Source organism: Lagenorhynchus albirostris, chromosome 1 (genome assembly GCF_949774975.1).
Source record: "Lagenorhynchus albirostris chromosome 1, mLagAlb1.1, whole genome shotgun sequence".
Taxonomy (NCBI): Eukaryota; Metazoa; Chordata; class Mammalia; order Artiodactyla; family Delphinidae; genus Lagenorhynchus; species Lagenorhynchus albirostris.
Genome location: NC_083095.1, coordinates 116,093,738 through 116,099,540, shown reverse-complemented (window position 1 = coordinate 116,099,540; position 5,803 = coordinate 116,093,738). Strand labels below are relative to the sequence as shown.

At 38.2% G+C, this 5,803-nt stretch overlaps 1 non-coding gene across 1 annotated transcript; it reads left to right on the top strand.

Moving 5' to 3' along the window:
• The first annotated feature begins 3,716 nt into the window (after positions 1-3,716).
• LOC132506335 (small nucleolar RNA SNORA11) lies at positions 3,717-3,846 on the top strand. Its single transcript, XR_009535789.1, has one exon. It is a non-coding gene; the product is annotated as a small nucleolar RNA SNORA11 (small nucleolar RNA).
• The last annotated feature ends 1,957 nt before the right edge of the window (positions 3,847-5,803 follow it).

Here is a 5,803-nt window from a genome sequence, read left to right as displayed (position 1 = left end):
ACCAAGGAGCCAGGCAGCCTCCATGACTTGCCAGCTGCCCCTCCAGGTGAGGGTGAAGCTTCCCTTCCTCCACAGTCACCCTTTGCCTAGTGACCACCCAGGAGGGGGATGCCCACTCCCGGCAGAGATTTTAGACACTCCCCTTCTCTTGATCCTGGGTGCTCCATTCCCACTGTAAAATAGTCTAGAACATTCTTAAGCACTGAGAAGAAGAATGGAGCTCAGGACACCACACTTTAGTAAGATGTCCTGGATATTTTCCTAGGATTACAAAATTCTTAGAAAATGTAGAAATGAAAGATGACTCTCACAAATTGTTTCATTGCTTTCATATTCACACTTAATACCAGAAAAAGATCTAACCAGTCAGCACTAAAATTCAGACACCTTAGAATTATAACTTCCTTAATGGATATAACAAAGGTTGAAAACATTTTAGGAAGGAAAGTGACCTACCTTTGATATTTTGTAGACTGCTAAGTATGACAATAAGGGACATATAAAAGAACAGTATAATGTAACAAATTTGGCCAGAACATTCTCCGGGAAGGGAGCTTATAGGATCATACACCATCTATCCTAATTACATACCTGTCCAAAAGATAGAACACAACAGGAAGGATGTAGTTTAAACTAGCTTGGAGGGATATAAAATAGTTACCTTGTTATAAACTTCAGTTGTTACATACCAGCAGGGGACAAAGCATTTGTTTTCTGTTTTAAATTTTGTTTTCCAAAAGCAACATTACTATGGGCTTGCAATGAATGGGAAGAGATTTTTCAAAAAAGGATATTTTATTGCTTCTGAAATATAGTAGCGAGAGTGCCAATGTTGCTGAGTCTACATTTCTTTCTTCAGTTGTTAAAATTTGATAAAACCGATAGTTTTCAAAACATTGTGTTTTGGTGAAAAATTTTTGCAGATGGATGGTGGCGATAGTTGTACAACAACGTAAAGGTACTTGATGCCACTGAACTGTACACTTAAAAATAGTGTACATGGTAAATTTGATGTTTTGTAGGTTTTATCACAATTTTTAAAAAAGGAATAAAGAGGGCCTTCCCTGGTGGCTCAGTGGTTAAGAATCCGCCTGCCAATGCAGGGGACACGAGTTCGAGCCCTGGTCTGGGAAGATCCCACATACTGCAGAGCAACTAAGCCCGTTTGCCACAACTACTGAGCGTGCGCTCTAGAGCCCATGAGCCACAACTACTGAGCCCACGTGCCACAACTACTGAAGTCCGTGTGCCTAGAGTCCGTGCTCTGCAACAAGACAAGCCACTGCAATGAGCGTAAGCCCACGCGCAGCAATGAAGACCCAACGCAGCCATAAATAAGATAAATAAAGGAATAAAGAGTCCCTGGGTCCAGATTGCAGGAGGAAAAAACATAAAAGCATTGTGTTTGTGGTTTTGATTGTGTGTGTGTACACATATATGAAAAAAGGAAGAGAGGAGATAAAAAATAGTTTTCTGATGATTTGTATCTGGCTGATGAAATGTAAACATATGAGCATCAGTGCATGTTTAAGACCTTGTAAGCTAGTGAAAGCACCTGAGAAATGTAGAAAAACTGAGTCTTAGTTTATAAAGCATTACAAGCTACTTAGCTCATGCTAAGAAAAGGAATCGCAGCATCACTTATAACATTTAGCATCTTGTTCAAGGCCCACCTAGTCATGCTCTCCTCCAGTCTTATACCTGGTCCCTGCCATTCAAAGCACCCATGGCCAAAAGAAAAAACTCCACACAAACAGACAACAAACGCATCTTATGAAATCTCCAAAAGTTACCAACATATTTTGAAATTTTTGCTATTCAGTTGAACTATTGGAGAGGCATCAACAAAGCAGTATTAAGATACATAATAAACTCTTTACATAGACCTGGATATTACAACACAGTTTGTTGAAATGGGTTGATGACGGCATGAGGAAAGATATCTATTACCCAATATATTTCCAACAACTCCACCAGTAATAAAAATGCCAGTTCCATCTACTCTGCCCAATTCTGATGTCTGTTTCAATAGGTAAAGACCTGGGAAGTGGGGTAGGAGGAGCTTCTATGTGCCAGGCACTCCTGGGGTTTTATATTCATTATTTCATTCAGTCCTGACAATAACCCAGACAATATTGTTATACCCATTGTGCAAGGAGGAAAGTAGAATGCACAGATTATATAATTTGTTCAAGATTGCACAGCTAGCAAGTGACAGGGCTAGGATTCCCAAACCAGGTCTGACCAACTCCAGAGGCTGTGTGCTTAATCTCTATGATACACCATATGTCTATAGAGCTAATCCTCTTATACATAATGTTTATTTTAGAATGCATTTTCCTTTCCATTATAAAAGTAACTCAGACCTTCCAGGTCAAGGTGGCTGAGTGTGCACAGACTGAAACATTCCCTTCTACTACAAACACAGAAATAAATGAAAGACAAAACCCCCAAATGGAATGGAAACCTGTAGCTATAGGGGCTGCTACCGGGAACTCATGGGGAGCTAAGGTCAGGTATGTGCTAAGAACCAAGGCTTCAGTGCCATACTCACCTTCCTCAGGGCAGTGGCAGACTGAACTGAGAGCCCTGGGTGTGAAGTCAGGGCTGGACAGCATGCTCTCTGCTCAAGAATATAGACTAAAATAGCAGAAACAGAAATCTACCCCTTGCCCACAGCAGCACAAGGGTATAGGGGCACTTACATGACCAGAAACTGACTCACACCCAATATACAAAATTTAGTCTCTGCCCAGAGCAGGAACAGGAGACTACTAACCTAAGATCAAATTTAAAGACAGAATCTGCAACCAGGAAAATATCCAACAGTGAAGAAGAAAACTCCTTGCGCAAAGAGCTTGCAGATAAAATGACAAAATGCATGAGCCCATCTAGTGCCATGAAAAAGAGTGAACCAATACAATAACTCATGCTAGCAAAAATAAGAACACCTTGAAAGAATTAGAATACGCATACATAAGTATATATTATTAAAATCCTCTTAGAGAAAATAAAGGATGGTATTCATAAATCAAGAAGAGGAAGCTATGAAATGAGAAGAGGCAGATACTGAAAAGAACTAACTGGAAATACTGAAAAATTTAAAACAATCATTTAAATAGAAGGTATACTCAGCAGTTTGGATATACCCAAACTTACAGTTAATAAATTATCAAATCTAACTGAGGCAAGTATCCAAAACTCAGTCTAAAGAAATAAAGATGGAAAATAAGTTGAGACTTCCAATTGTAAAGAATAAGAGTTCCCAAAATGGAGAACAGAGAACATAAGGGTGATGAAAGATTTAAATGCCTGAGAACATCTCAGAATTGAAGAAAGACATGAGTCCTCAGGTTTAAAACGTCCCATTAATTGAGAACATCAACGCTAAAGAGAAAATATTAAAAGGTATCAGAAAGAAAAGACTACTCAGAGTGACAACAGACTTTTCCTCAGCAAGAATAGATACCAAAGGATAATGAATAATAATCATGAATGGGCTGAGGGAAAATTAGAGTGAACTTTGTAAATGAGAATTCTATACCCAAATAAGCTATTATTCAAGAGCAAAGGTGAAATAAAGACATTTTCAGACATACAAGGACTACAAGATTATATATCCTACAGAATCCTGCTAAGAGAAATATGTAAAAACAATGAAGAAATAAAATGCCAGATGAAACAGAAAACACATTGGTTAAAAAATGTTGTAAATCGGGGTGTGCTCAGAGCAGGGGGTCTGAAGAAATGGCTTGTCTGTTTACAACACACCCGACAGGAATCAGGGTTCATTGTGACAAGGGGCACAAAACTTGTGGCCTTCCTATGAACAGATACCCAACACGTATCCCCTCTTCACCTGCACGTGGCTGCTGAACAGGACCAGTGGGACAGGGCTCAGTACTGGAAGGAAAGCTACAGTATTTAGTGGGGGTGTTTGCCACCTGGAGCCTGTCCAGTCCACGTGTGGCTGGGCCATGAGTGGTGTTATAGGCATAAAGGCTTTGAACCCCTCTCTTCAAGGAAAAAAGAAAAATAGATTCCGTGTATATGCCATTCTGGAAAAGGCAAAATAATGGAGACAATAAAAAGATCAGTGGTTACCAGGAGTTTGCGGGGGAGGGGAGATGAATACATAGAATACAGAAGTTTTTATGAGCAGTGAAAATACTTTTTATGACATTATAATGATTTTATGTCATCAAACTTTTGTCCAAAGCCATAGAACGTGCAACACTATTCACTTCATAAAGCGAACCCTAAGATGAACTAGGGACTCTGGTAATTATGATGTGTCACTGCAGTTCAGCCTTAGTTTAAAAAGTCTTAAAAAGAATTAACACTCAGGGTAGACGTTTTTGGCAAAACCTTTGTTTCACTTTTATATAGTATACACATTATATATGTGTTTGTTGGACTGTGATGTAAAATGTGCTTTTTAGAATAAAAAAGTTTCAAGGTTACTGTAGTTATACTGGCAAATAAAAGCACAAATTAATCAAAAAAGAAAAAAAATGTTGTAAATCTAAATAAATGTTGACTCCACCAATGATAACAATAATTTTTGAAACTGGGATCCGGAAAACAGAAGCAGAGAGAATATAGTTGACCCTTGAACAACATGAGTTTAGCTTGTGAAGATCCATTTTATATATGGATTTCTTTCACTAAATATGTACTACAGTACTACACAATCTGCAGTTGGTTGAAGCCATGGATGCAGAACTGTGGATACAGAGGACCAAGTTATATGTGGATTTTCCTCTGCGTAGAGAGTCAGCACCCCAACCGTCATATTGTTCAGGGGTCCAGGACAGGGTCCACTGTAATTCCTAACTCATTCTATGAGGCCAGCATGCCCTAATACCAAAACCAGATAAAGACATCACAAGAAAGGAAAATGAGGGACTAATAATTCTCATGAATACAGATACAAAAAGTCAACAAAATATGAGCAAATCACATCCTGCACAGTATTAAGAGAATTATACATCATGACTAAGTGACAGTTATTCTAGGTATGCAAGACTCATTCAACATTCAAAAATCAATCTAGCATCAAAAAGTCTACAAACAATAAATGCTGGAGAGTGTGGAGAAAAGGGAACCCTCCTACATCGTTGGGGGGAATGTAAATTGGTACAGCCACTATGGAGAACAGTATGGAGGTTCCTTAAAAAACTAAAAATAGGACTACCATACGACCCAGCAATTCCACTACTGGGCATATATTGAGAGAAAAGCATAATAAAGATACATGCACCCCAATGTTCATTGCAGCACTATTTACAATAGCCAAGACATGGAAGCAACCTAAATGTCCATCAACAGAGGAATGGATAAAGAAGATGTGGTACATATATGCAATGCAATATTACTCAGCCATAAAAAAGGAATGAAATAATGTCATTTGCAGCAACATGGATGGATCTAGAGATTATCATACTAAGTGAAGTAAGTCAGAGAATGACAAATATCATATGACATTACTTATATGTAGAATCTTTAAAAGTAATACAAATGAACTTATTTACATGATAGGAACAGGCTCACAGATTTTGAAAACAAGATTATGGTTACAAAAGGGGAAGGGGGGAGGAATAAATTAGGAGTTTGGGACTAACATATACATACTACTATACATGAAATAGATAACCAACAAGGACCTAATGCACAGCACAGGGAACTTTACTCAATATTCTGTAATAATCTATATGGGAAAAAGAATCTGAAAAAAATGTATATATGTATATGCATAACTGAATCACTTTGCTGTACACTGGACACTAACACAATATTGTTA